This window comes from Amphiura filiformis, chromosome 6 (genome assembly GCF_039555335.1).
Source record: "Amphiura filiformis chromosome 6, Afil_fr2py, whole genome shotgun sequence".
Taxonomy (NCBI): Eukaryota; Metazoa; Echinodermata; class Ophiuroidea; order Amphilepidida; family Amphiuridae; genus Amphiura; species Amphiura filiformis.
The window spans coordinates 9,852,135-9,866,893 of NC_092633.1; positions in this window are offsets into that span (position 1 = coordinate 9,852,135).

The following is a 14,759-nucleotide window of genomic DNA, read 5'->3' on the forward strand; positions in this document are numbered from 1 at the left end:
CCTTTGAAGAAAACGGAATTGAAATCGGTCAATGCATTGTGATGTAGTGTCAATTTTAGGATGCTCATAAATGGAATGCAAATCTGCCACAAATTGCTATAATCACAAAATTGGCACATTTTGAAGGTTTATTTGGACGCTTGCTTGAAAAAGCAGCGTTAATTTAAGTATCACAGGTTACATGCTGACTTTTCTGACTTCGTCAAAGAAAACACAATTTAAAAATCTATCATTAAATAATTATAATAAATTAACCAAATATACTATTTTAGCAATTTCGGCCAATCTGCAGACAAATTAAAGCTGGAAAAATGACTAAGTTCAGCTAATTAATATGCAAAATTGATGCCAATAGAAAACCGTGCATGATGGGTGCGTTTTTTTTTGCACACATAAAGTTCTTTCAATTGATAACAAAAAATACACAAAAAGTAATTAATTATGCAAATTAGCTAATTACAGCTAATTATGTATTTATGATATTATTATGTAAATTAGGCATGAGTAATTGTGGGTTTTTTCAGTATTTAATTATAAAGTCTTTTCATTCATCATAGACTTGTCAAGTATGAACCTTTTATGATGTTGAATAAAGAAACTGCAGTTAATTACTTTAATATAATACAAAAAATGCAAAGTTTGACATTTTGACGGTGTCTGGAATTAATTTTCATTTTTTCTGTAAACATGGTATGTGTCACCATTGTTCAAAGCTAAATCCGAAAAGTAAATAAAAAAATTCATTTGCAATGAGACTTTGAATTAACATTTTGTTATCTGGATTAACATGGGAAGGCAAATGGTAAAAGGAACCGCCATTCCACTTTACCGTGTATACAAAAATGGTGTGGCCTTGGACACACACAATGGCTTAGAGCTATTGTGGTTTGTAATATTACTCGTTGTCGACGGAAATAATTTACATGCTAAGAAAAATTAGTATTTCAGCTAAATGGTGGTAGGTTTCTTTGTTTTTATTACAAAGGTCTATATTTATTGATGTATGAGGGATCTTCAACAATCCATAAAAACAGGTAGTAGCTCTTAAACGAAGCAAAATTTATTTTTAAAAGACCCGATGGTAGTCAAAGAAAGGTTTCACACACCATATATTAAAAATTCAAACAATTGGGATAAATAGCACATATGAGGAAATTAATTTTTCGACATGGATGTGTGCCAAAATTGAACAACTTTGATGCGCGCGCTTTTCAATTTACTGTTATGCTTGCATGCACAGTGTGCCAGAATAATTGAGCAGCCACTGTGACATCCCTAATAGTAGAGAGATTGTGATGTTCCATACGCCTTGCGCGGTCCGTGCATTCATACGGGCGTATGTTACGTGCGTACATAACGCTAGTCTTGGTTCCAATCTGTATTTATGCTCCTTCGTCACGAAGGAGCACAAGCCGGCTGGGACCGAGACCAACGTTTGCTGGTCAAAAGAGGGCGACAAATAAGATATTTAGCGGTCTCTATATAACACCTTTAATTCAGCCTGATTTTGATTTTAAAACGGGACTAACAAGCCGCTTAAAATTAATTGTTTGTCAGTGCTTCCCGAATATTATGGTTGCAAAACCCCCCAAATATTTCGTTAGATTAAGGACCACTAAATGCATATATGTGGTGTTATCAAGCAAAATCAGTCTCAAGTCGTAATTGTAAACAGCATTTGCAAAGTTATATTTTGCAGGAAACTCCATTGAATTAGGACAACTAGTTCAAATATTATGAGCAGTTAAAAGAGGTTTCCAAAACAATAGGAAACAAAAGGAAATACTTCCTTTGTTTGGCTATATCTCAAATTCAATATTTCCGACTTCCGACTGATTTTGCTTGATCACATCACATATCATGACCTTATTTTATGATACTTTTCCGTTACATGAACCGCGTGACGCAGTACAGATTATGAATTTCAACGTCCTCCTTGCGTTACACATGGCAGTTTGTATCAAAGATGAAAATCGCAGTCTCTTTTTTATACGGCCGACCTCACATGCATTTCAATATACAATATGCATGAATGAACTGCACATATGAATGAAGTCAAATTTTCACACCCCACTGTTGCCTTATTATATAGTAATGTCTTACAAACAAAATAGACCATATTAATAATTAGACTTTCCTTCGTATGTTCAATATCCTAGACTATGCGACGGACAAATTATGTGTATTTTCTACGTTGTCCGCACGTTCATTTCTTACGTGTAAAATCTTCAATACGGTTAAATAACTTCGACCTTGCTCCGCCACAGGAGAGTGATTTTGAATAGTTAGCGGGGCCTATAATCACGGCGTTTGGGAATCTTCAACCTCTCTATACTCCGATCAGCTCGTAATAGGCGGGACCAGTTTTCAAGTTTTGAGATATTTTCTAAAAATATCAATATCAACAGCTTTGTTAAGAATCACTAAACCAATACTAGGCCTGTTTGTACTCGTTTTAATGCATTTTTCATCCAGATTTCAAATATGGTCATGAAAATGTGCAATTCTGAATTTTTTGAATTTTCAAAAATAATTAGAAACTTGTCGCTGCAGTCGACACCCGCGTTAAAATAGAATATCCTACTTATCATGTTATACACATTATTAACGATTATTACAATGTATGTCAAAACTCTCAATCGTGAGAACATTTCAAGGAATAAAGCACCTGTCAAAAACTAAAACCCGTGTCCTGTGATAATCCTATTGATAGTAGACTGTAGCGGTTCCCAAGTCCTGCGGCCCCTTTTGGGGATGGCGGCCTCTTTCAAAAGGGGTCGCAGGACTTGCCGGAAAGAAATTAAAAAAACAACTTCACCGTGGTGCAAAAGTGTAGGGTATCATCGTATTGATTACCCCATTTTGGCCCATTTGAGCATTAAAACTGCAATTTTCTGTGGACGTCGAGCAAATCGACCCGGTAGTGTCATTCTGGAACTTGGAAATTATGCCCGGTACCCCGCTGATAGCTTTCGGTAAGTGATAGCATTTGTGGGTCGCATCATGTTTTCCTTATGAAATTTGGGTAACGGGAAAACGTTTGGGAGGCCCCGTAGTAGAGCATCAGTCAATCCATGTGAACCTGCGCCAATTCCTATAACTATCAGCTTGCAAACCGAGGCTCCCTTCAAAGACTTCGTCGAGCGATTCACACAAGCTCGAATCGTGAATTCATAATCACTTCCATCTGGGCATCATCTCAGTCGTAGCAGTGGCGTGCGCAGCACATTGAAAGTGTGTGTGTGTGGGGGGGGCAGGTTGTTCGGTTCCCTCGAATGGAGTCTGATTAGGAGTGTATAGGTGCGGGCGAAATCAGTCATTTCGGGGGAAATGACTGATTTCCCCCGAATGACCAACAAAAGTGGGGGGTGGCCGTGGCCCCCCTGCCCCCCACCTTTGCGCACGCCAATGGGTCGGAAGAGGGCGAAATCAGCAGTGGCGTGCGCAGCACATTGAAAGTGGGGGGCAGGTTGTTCGGTTCCCCCGAATGGAGTCTGATTAGGAGTGTAAGGTGCGGGCGAAATCAGTCATTTCGGGGGAAATGACTGATTTCCCCCCGAATGACCAACAAAGGTGGGGGTGGCTGTGGCCCCCCCTGCCCCCCCACCTTTGCGCACGCCACTGGGTCGTAGATGGTGTTCATCTCAAATTCCATTTCGCCCACCGGTTCCTCATAGTCGTTTGTGTTTGACAGGTCAGTGTTATCCTCAGTTGAAGATGACAGTTTTGTTGTTTAGCGCTTTTGACTGAGTCTCTCCGTTGACATTGACAGAGTCAAGAAGCAACACCACCCATTGTTCTGTGGGTATAAATGATACAAAGTTAAGGTATATATATATAACTTCGTAAATATACATATGATATTTCCTACGATTGCGACCGGGGATCACTGAAAGGCAAACATTTTCAAGACGTCTCGAAATATTCGTTTTTGCGACAATGGGTGACGTAGTTGTGACACTATTTGGATAACGCGACCTGTCTTTTTGCAGCATTTTACATACGTCCATTCACCCCTACACACCCCACGCACCCCTACATACATTTAAATATTTCTATAGCGCTGCTACATTTAGAAGCGCTCAAAAAAAAGCAAAAGAATAATGAGGAAAAAATTACCCTGCCTGTGAAAGAAAAGCTACATAGGTCCTAACTGGAGGAAATAATGTGACTTTAGAACCTTCTCGAAAATACCCATTGATTGTGATTCCCTGATACCAATTGGCAGTCTATTCCAGGTGCGAGGCGCAATATAGGAGAAGGTCATGCGTTCAGCTGACATAAGGGTTTTGGTTGTATTGTGCTCAGTTTAAGGGTGGCATCAGCGGTAGAACGCATGCCATGCCATCAAGCGCAGGGCAGCACAGGGAAACACAATCAGACAGGTACTCAGGAACACACTTGGTGAGGCATTTCACACACAGTAACTAAAACTTTGACAGTGATGCGCTCTTCAACAGGAAGCCAGTGCAACTGTTGAGGGCTTTACATATAAGCTTCGTAGCCCATTCTGGATGCGTTGTAGTCTTCGATTGTCTGCTTTACAACAACCAAGAAGCAGCCCGTTACCATAATCGATCTTGGAGAGGACAAGTGCTCTTACGACCAGATGACAAGTGTCATAATCCAAATACCGACGTATATGGGAAATGTTGCCGCCCCAGACCATGAAGACGGCATGCCGAAAGTAAGGTGATCCGACTTTGCAAGAAATATTTCACATAAAGGTACGTTTATTTTGATTTGGGGATGTCAATTATCATGTCCGTTGCAGGTTACATCACAGATTCTGGAAATCCAGGATCTGTGGTTACATTAAGTAGGCCTACATTTGCGCGCATACCAGTTGCAAAGTGACTTGTATGGGTCTCGCTGGTATTGTGAAGATTGGGTATGTGGTGTTCATGTTTGAATTTTATTCCTGTGACCAGCAAGTTTTAAAAATAAACGACTGATAAAGTTTTATTAAGTAATTTATTGTCATAAATCAAGAATAACATGATTTCAAACATCAATTTTTCGTTTTGTTCGTTTCATGGACTACTTCGTAACCTGATGACTTTCTAGCTTGTTTACATTAATACAAAGAAAGTAAATCCACCAAACACACACAAAAAAAACCCGTGTGACGGGACCGAGCGGCTAGGTACTTAGTGGTTTTATAGGTGGGCTTGCCGGAGCTAGAATCCAGCTATGCACTGGAGGAGTCTGTGATGGACCTCAAAGAAAACTGCAGTGATATCTCGTTTTACTTCAACAATGTATCATTGATTTATTCATGGCACTTGTCTCATCTATTTAACATACTACGGTTTCTCAAAATATACTTTATCTCCACAAAGTAGTAACATCTCACATATTAATCAACACTAGCTTTCAATCTGGCCAGCAGGCTGTTTCACGCGTCACAGTAACCGGGCAGCAGGTAACAGTAAACACAAGTTGCCGTACCACCAATAACACGCTACACAACGGCAAAAGTCTGATTGGTAAACCCGGGCCAAATTACATGCTAAGATACACCACGCCAGAATCTAAAACGATCATCACCGGAGTGGAATAAGAAAAATGTGTTAATATAATTATATAACATGTAAGGCCTACAAAAATCTCAGTTATCTAGTACAAAATGAAAATTTGGGCATAGTAGCCCCGCGAAGCGCCATGCTAATCTCGACGACACTTGCGTACGACATGCAAGCATGTAGTGGCAAAGTATCATCACAAAGTTTGACAAATGTGATATAAAACACAACTACCTATTGGCATACGAAAAATTGGGCAGCATGGCCCCACGCGGCGCATGCCAATAGGTATAATACATGCAAATGACATACTAGTATGCATTGGCACATATTAATATTTTGAAAAATACAGCTAAGTTTTTGAACGCAATTGAAAATTTGCACATAGAGGCTCCCCTCTAGGTGCAGACCAGATTTTCAACAATACATAAAAGATGACATATGTATGTATCTTTACGATACATGACGTATATATCTCTATGCATTATCACTCAGACCTCCTCTCTGCTACCATTAACTCGCCAAATATTACTCCCCGCAGTAATTAGGCCCCCAGACCTCCTCTCTGCTACCATTAACTCGCCAAATATTACTCCCCGCAGTAATTAGGCCCCCAGACCTCCTCTCTACATTCCCCGATGATGTGTCCTGGGCTGCGCCACGCTACTGCAGGGGCCCCTTGGACTTCCTCCTCTTTTATGGATCCGTGCTCCTTGCTCCGTGCTCCTCTCTCTCTCCCGCACTGAAAAGCAAACATACACGTGCACGTAACCACAACACAATGTCTGTTGAAATCACACATAACAATGATAAAAGTATACCATATCATCTTACCAATAACTTTCCGTGAGCACTTAACATCCACATATTATAAAAATAAAAATACATGAATATTTAAATATACTTCACACAATTTATAGGCCAAAATAAGATCATAGGCCCTGTACATGACATGTTTCATAATAAAGACCTAATTAATCTAAAATAGTATCTGGGTGTGACTTGCGTGAGTTTCACATAAATACTCTGATCCAAATGTTAAAGCCTCTATAATTTGACAAAATATAATTTCGTTATTAACCAATGCTTTTAGCTGAGGCTACAATGTTTGCATATTAATAATCATGAATAATATCAAAAGTCAGACAATGTAAATAAACACATAAAAATTGTGAAAAGTGAGAAAGAGAGTGAGAGTATTATTTTCCAAACGAAAATAATACAACGCGAAAATATAATAACCCCTATTAATATTAGACGCAACTCGCCATCTCAAATAATTAATTAAATCCAAGATCCAAAATAATATTCGGGGAAAACCCGAGTAACGCAATTAGCGCATGTACATGTATATGCGCTACTTAGCAATGCGCTGTGCGGTACGTATACCTTTGACCTCGATGACGTGACTATGCACCAATCTGCACGTACGCCATCTAGCAATAATGGAACCCAAATAAATTTAATTACAAAATAATATAAGATAGACGAACTAAATCAGCCATTTCTCTCTTTCCGCTTTACCTAGAGAATTCTGTTATATACCAACACGAGCAGCAAGGAATACTATATTGTTTAAAACATATGATTTTGAAATACGAACACGATAAAGCATGATTTTGGGGGTGAATTTGTGGCCAAACCGACAAGAAATGTGCAGAGATGCTATGCTTTCCGTATACACGCACACGGAAAATAAAACAACGAAGCATCACTCGAACTGCTCACAGAAAATCGCTTAAAATACATTCTAAAATTAATTTCACGACTCCCAAATCACCTCTACGTGTTCTATACATAATAATCTAAGTTGAGTTGGAATGATCTAATTCCTAGTATCATTTATAATAATAAAAATAATGAAAGAATAACGAAAGAACAAGAGAAATATAATTACCTAAAACGATCATCACCGGAGTGGGGAAATTTCCACTCCGGCGAGACCGCATGGTAAGCAGCCAATCAGCGAGGCTTATTACCAGTTAATTGATTGATTGATAATGACGTAATGCAAAACGAAAATTCGCCTTTAAAAAGGCGCGCTACGTGATTTGGATAGCAAAATTAAAGGATACTACTTTATAATATTTAATATTTCGAATCCCGTCACACCCGTAATGATATCTTAGCTTTACCGCCCCTGTCATCATAGTTCTGATCATAGTCCCACGGATGTGGTGATGGAATATTAAAAGTAAGTCACTATTTTGTTGAGAGAACTGTTTAAAATATCCATTCTACAACTCACATTCATTGTAAAAAAGATCAAGGGTACCTCTCCTAGATTAATTCCACAAGAAAAAAAACCCGTTGACAACGTAAAGCAGCAAGTTAACAAAAACCCATTTTATTGGCAACAAGATTATGAAGTATTAACAATAGTATCACTGCCATTTTAGGTCTACTTGTTATTCATTTAATTTAATCATTAATCATGAAATTAATATCATAAAACAAAACATGCACTCATAGAAATGACTTGTTCGCCTTGTTCACTTCACTTACTTTCACTTAAAGCTTTCCTCCCATGACACAGGTAGGTCCTGGAGATAGCTGCCTAGCCACTATGCTTCGCCACTCAGCTCTGTCAGTAGAAGCCGGTCGGTTGGCAAACAACATTTTCACGGGAAAATTTTCTGGACACGTGACACCCATGGGCGCAGACATATTAGCATTATGGAATGTGACCCCGAGCACAGCAGGTGTTCTTCCAATGTATTTGAATAGGAAGAATTCTTCCTTTGAGGCAAAATAAGTTACTTGTCGCAAGTTAAAAATGTTATGGTAAGAGTTTCCGTAGATAAATATTTTTTTTTTTTGTTAGATATTTTTGAAATTACGTTTTGATGATATTGTGAAAAAATTAAGATAACATAATATTCAATAAATTTGCAATGCACAAATTCCTATCAAAATTGCGGTCAAAAATACTATTCCAATTCAAAATTACTAAGACTTGAATAGCGAGGTCACCGCCGGGGGTCAGAGATCAGGCTCGAGGTTACACTCACATTGATACGCATTGGTCACGTGTCCAGAAAATTTTCCCGTGAAAATTTACCTATTAATGTTGACTGACAGATTGGATTCCCACTGCACTGCAGTTTGCTTTGATGTTGTCCATCCAGCGCATTGGGGTCTTCCTTTAGGTCGTTTCCTGGGATTCGTCCTTCTAATATGATTTTGGATATCTGGATGGAGCATTCTTTTCACATGGCCATAGTAGGACAGCTGTTTTGCACGGATCTTGTTCATTACAGTGCACTGGTAATCAAGGGTGTCTCTGATTGAGGTGTTCCTAATCCTGTCCCTTCTAGTAACACCCAGGATTTTTCTGAGACAAGCCATTTCAAATACCAGAAGTCGCTGCTCATCACGTTTTTGATTGTCCAGGCTTCAGAGGCATAGGTTGCTATAGAAAGCACCAGTACTTTGTACAATTCCAATTTTGTTATGGTGGATATTTCTTTGGATTTCCAGATGGGGTTGAGTTTTTGCATGATGCCCATGGCCAAGCCAATTCTCCTTTTGATGTCCTTCTCGCTGCTTGCCTTTTCAGTGATCACTCCACCTAGATAGATGAATGATTCCACCTGCTCAAGGGTGGAATTTCCAATGGATATGGTGGCTTTTGCTGTTTCTCTACCAATCACCTGGACTTCGGTTTTAGCGATGTTTATGGTCAGACCAAACCTCATGCTTTCATTGTGTACTTTGTCGACTAGAGTTTGGAGGTTAATTTCAGAGTCGGCCAGTAAAACAATATCATCGGCAAATCTCAGGTTGTTGATGAGCTGTCCTTGAATTGTAATTCCAATGCCGACATCTTCAATAGCTAGGCGTAGGACCAGTTCCAGCAAGATGTTAAACAGCTGGGGGGAGAGAATGCCTTGTTGGCGCAATTCAAAAGGAGTAAGTTTGGACAACACAAAAATAGTGTAAAAGTTGCCAAAACAAAATTCATTTTAGTTATCCGAACTTAAAAAATGCTGAAAAAGCTCAAAAGTTCCGTCAACTAATCAACTTTGTTGGCATTACTTAAAAAGTTGATGTAAGTCGTTGCGTCAACTTTTTAAGTAATGCCAACTTCTGAATTCAAGTTCAGGGAACTTAGAAAAATAAACAAGGTTCAAAGAACCAATTAGTTGAGTTATTGTAACTCAACATGTAAGTTGATGTAACTCGTTCATATTAAGTTACTGGTACTTATTGTTTTGAGTTATTCCAATTTGGTACTTTGTTACTTAATTCACGTAATTGGATCAATTTCTGCACAATTAGCAGTATTCAAATATTTATTTTTGTAATCAGTGCAAAATTTTGTATACTATAGCACACCTCTAGAAAAGTATGCTAACATAGTTTCATTTTCTGAGTTGTAAAAACTCAATAAAGTAAGTGCAAATGAGTGCGACCAACATAATGATATCGAGTCAGCGTTACTCAAAATTGTACGCGTTGGCATTACTCGGAAAGTTGACGCAACGACTTACAGCAACTTACTGAGTAATGCCAACGAACAATTTCTATGAGTGTGTATGCGATAGGCTTATCATGCAAGAAGAAGAGCAAATAATCATTTTCATTTTTACGACCTTTGGTTACAAAGTTACAACAATTTGAACACCGGTATATTAATCATGTTATTAATCATATATTACTCGGACAACATCATATCATTGGCAAGTTAATATTGTGAGGACAACGACTTATTTTTTAGAAAATAAGTCGTTTGAAATTGATATTCCGCATAAACCAACTGTAAGCGGTGAGTTCCTTCGATCGAACGAGACAGATTTGACCTTGAAAAAACTGTGATGTTATGAAATGAAGTGTCCCAGCAGAAAATGGACTGTCAACCCGGGGGGGGTTCTTCGAAATTTTTTGTACGGGGGTGTGCCACGCAGACTTTCGGATGCTGACTTTCTCTATACCTACTTTTTGCTGTTTTGCTACCCATCAGTATACCAATTGTCAAGAAAAACACCCAAAAAGCACCCAAATTTGCCATAATTGGGCGCTTTAAGGGCACTTTTGCCAAAATGCGCCCAATTGGGCGCATTGGTCTCCACTGAAAACCCACCCATCGATATACCAAAATCGCTGAAAAGGTACCCCAAAACCGTGGCACATCCCCGTATCCCTTCAACCAGGAAGAACCCCCCCGGGCTGTCAACACTCTCAATGCACAGATCGTATAGGCCTACTGCTTTTGTTATCAGAAAAAACTCTAAATCAAGTATTACAAATTTAATGGTTTTTACTCATGTGGATAAAATCAGGCCACTTCTTTATTATATATTAGTAAATTGTGATATTACAATTCATATGTATATCAACATGATGAGAAATATTTGGACTAAAAAATAAAAAATATTTTAGATAAATGTTACCGTAAGAGCTTAGTTGAGCGTGACACATCAATATTGTATTTATTATGCAAATAAACAATTTCAATGGTCCGGGAGCTAACCTATTGTTGTCCATTCCCAATTTATCGTGATGAAGGTCGAGCATTATGATACATGAATGAACATGAAAAGAGCTCTAGGGCTTCTAGGGCTCATGTGTTATGTACTACTCGTTAACATAATACTAGTGTCCTCTTCATTTACTCACGTCATCAGCCCGCTGCCTTGAAAATCAATTTAGCTTCAAATGGTGGAGAACTTGCTTGTTTTTATCAATAAGTGAATACCGTATTAGGGAAACGAAGGAATATGATAGAAACATTGAAAGTATTAGCCCCTATGTTTTGTCCACTACGCAAAATCAACAGAATTATGAATACAACAAATAGCTATAAAGCCACGATTTCTCCATGTTACAAAATTTAAAATCTGTGTTACAAATTGGACGATTTCCGTGATTTTCCGTTTTCCACCAGAGCTAGTTTTCCACTATAAAGCACTGAAAAGTTCACGTGCGTATTTGTTTGGGGAGTGGGTGGCTTTTGGGGCGCGAGCCCCCCCGGAAAAGCAAAAAAGAAGGGGCGGCGGAAGATAAAGGGGCGGTAAGAAGAATAATTAAAGATAAAAGGGCGGGACTGAATGGGCGGCAAGAAGAATTATGAAGGGAAAAGGGCGAAAAATTATGTAAAACTAATAAAACCATACTTTTTGGCCGTCAACAGGGCAACAGCTCGAGAGTGCGGTGGGTAATAAGGGGGGGGGGGTGGTAACACCTTTACAGTTTTACTTTTTAAAAATGGTGAATTTATTTTTGCTCCTACCCCCCTTTTTTTTTTTTTGAGAGAGCCATCCTGGCTCGAAAAAATTGGGTCAACCTTTTCGGGCTGTTGCTGCAAGGGGCGGCAAAATTTACATTTTATTTTGCCCTATCCACCCCCCCGATACGCCACTGAAGTTAAAACAATCATGTTTTAAAAGTGTTTTTTGTCAAGTACCTTTTATTGTAGTATGGCCAGAATCTTGCATCGTAGGCCTAGAATTAATGCTAGAATGGATTGTTTAATGGTTGATTACTGCTAGATAAACACTTTTCTTTGTTTTATTTTGCAAATCAACATTAGGCATTTTGGGGTAAGTGGGACACATTCTGTGGCAGGGGTAATTTGGCACATATATTTATGATATACCGTACATTAAAAGAACATATTTTACAGCAATGTATTTTTATATTGGAGCATTTGGACATTATTAACATAATTATACCATAAAATAGTAATACTATACTATCATTTTTATTAATTTCATCTGAATACATGAGGCAGATTTTTTCTTGGTTTTAAGTGCCACCCCCCAAAACACCCAACAACACGATTTGCGATTTTCAGCCACAAAATCAATAATCAAGTCATTCAAATTGAATAGGCGTGTTCAGTATTAAATTATTTTTTGAGCTTGTTGGCGGCATTATATACAATTTTTAACTTTTTTGTATCAAATTTTTTATTTTTTGTATCAAAAATTGATTTCAAGAACCACTGTCCCACCTACCCCATGATGGGGTAAGTGGGACACCATGCTAAATAGATCCTAATCGGATAAGTGTTTTTTGTCAAGTACCTTTTATTGTAGTATGGCCAGAATCTTGCATCGTAGGCCTAGAATTAATGCTAGAATGGATTAATGTGCATAATGTCATACCATTGTTATGTTATCAAATGCACATGTTATGCCTCAATTTGATTATGGAAGTTCTGTATGGAGTAATTTTTCTAGTGAATTTCAAACAAGGCTGCAAGTGTTACAAAATCAGCTAGCCAGGACAATTTTATCTGCAGATATTAGAACACCAATAAGTAACTTAATGAGTGCACTAAAGTGGATAAAACTAAATGATAGAGGCAAAATCAACTTCTCGTTTTAGTTTTTAAGGGCGTACTACACCCATATATTGGTTTGATTGGTCTAAATAAATATTTTTTCATTTATAGCTAGGCGATATATGCACGGATCATGTGAAATAAAAAAAATATATGAAAAAAGAAGAAAACGTGCTTTTAAACAATTGTAGTAAGTCATTTTAGCCCTATATATATTTTGTTTACTGTATCCTAGTTACTCAGATGCGTGTTTCATAACAAACCATGATTTATTCTATTCAACATGTTCAAGTAGGGTACATGAATAGAATACATTAAATCCTTTGTTATACTCTCTATAGAAAATCTAGTGGTGCATGCAAAATATATAAACACTTACACAATAGATGCATAGTCATTAGTCAATAATACTATAATGTGTTGTTAGGAGAAGAAAAGGCTATTAGGTAACCATATGTCAGGTTATAGGTCAATTGGTTCAGGTCAAATTTAAGCATCAATTTTGAATACACATGTGAGAGTTTGTGATATCATAATGAGGAATAATTTTGATATTCTGTCTTTAACTGGATATATATCGAGAAGTGCAAGGTGGATATACTAATATACCTTGGGATGTAAATGGTGAGTACAATTTTGAATGCCTAGTTGAGATGGATTTCACAAATACATATAAAATAGTTACCAAAATCACAAAAGTTAAGCTTACGGAAAACTACCCAATATGGTGGTATAGGTGACAAGAAATACAATTTTTTTCAACATTGCTGTAGTATGGTTGTGGTAACCTGTTACCTGTGGCTTAATTAAGTTTCAGTGAAATAATGTCGCAAGTTAAAAATACAAAATATAGCTCAACATTGAAAATAGAAGCATTTTAACCAGTTCCTTTTTTGATAGTTGTGGAGCACCAAGTTCATGAAGTCATAAAAGAAATCAGGAACCACTTATTCCCATTTTACATATCAACTTTATTTCCCTAACGTGTTAGCAACACATATCCAAAATTTTAACGAAATCCGTTGATAGTAAGCTTTCCAAAATGAAGTGAATTTAAATCATCAGTGATGTACCTCCTTTTGGCTTCTATCTTCAAAAGCATGCAAGCTACGTTGATACCGATGCCACCAATAAAACGAGAAGATTTGCCCCTTCATTTTGCATACCACTTTGTCCAATTTTTTTTTGTAATTTCTTCACAAAATGCAAAAAAAATCAATGGGTGTAGTACCCCCTAAAGTGTTTAAGAAATATAGGGCCATCTTATCTATCATCCCAATTTGAATTTGTTCATGATAGTCATATGCATATTACCAGAAATCATACATCAAACACTTTGGTTGTACCAAAATGTAACTCAAATTCAGGCCAGCGTACATTCCATGTCAGAGCTGTTAATACTTGGAATGGAATTGCACCTCAAATCCGCAAAGAATTATATAATATGTCTTTGTATCAATTTAAAGTGCAAACAAATATTTCTGCTAAATAACGTGTATTTCTATTCCCTTATAAATTGTACTTTTATAAGGACATCTTAACTTAAGTTTGTATTTTGAATAATCTTTGCCATATGTAACCAATATTATGCTTTTGATTTATCATGTGTATTTACCGTTTATCAATTTATGTACTTAACATTATTTATAATTGTATGAGGGCCTGCTTGGAAAGCAGTGCTTGACACTGAAGTGGAATTCCTATTATATTATTTCATCATGATCTTCTGCTATCGGGCTTGTAAAAGCATCCTTTTATGGTAGTGACATATATTATCTCTCAATTTGTCCATAACTCTCAGCAAAGATTTTCAAATATTTGGTATAATAAATAAGTATAATTCCTCGAAGTTGGCCGCCACATCGAGGTATAGTGTTGGACTCAAGTATCTCCAGCAGCTCAAATACCAAATAATACCAAATAAATTCCAATATTGAGCAGTGAAA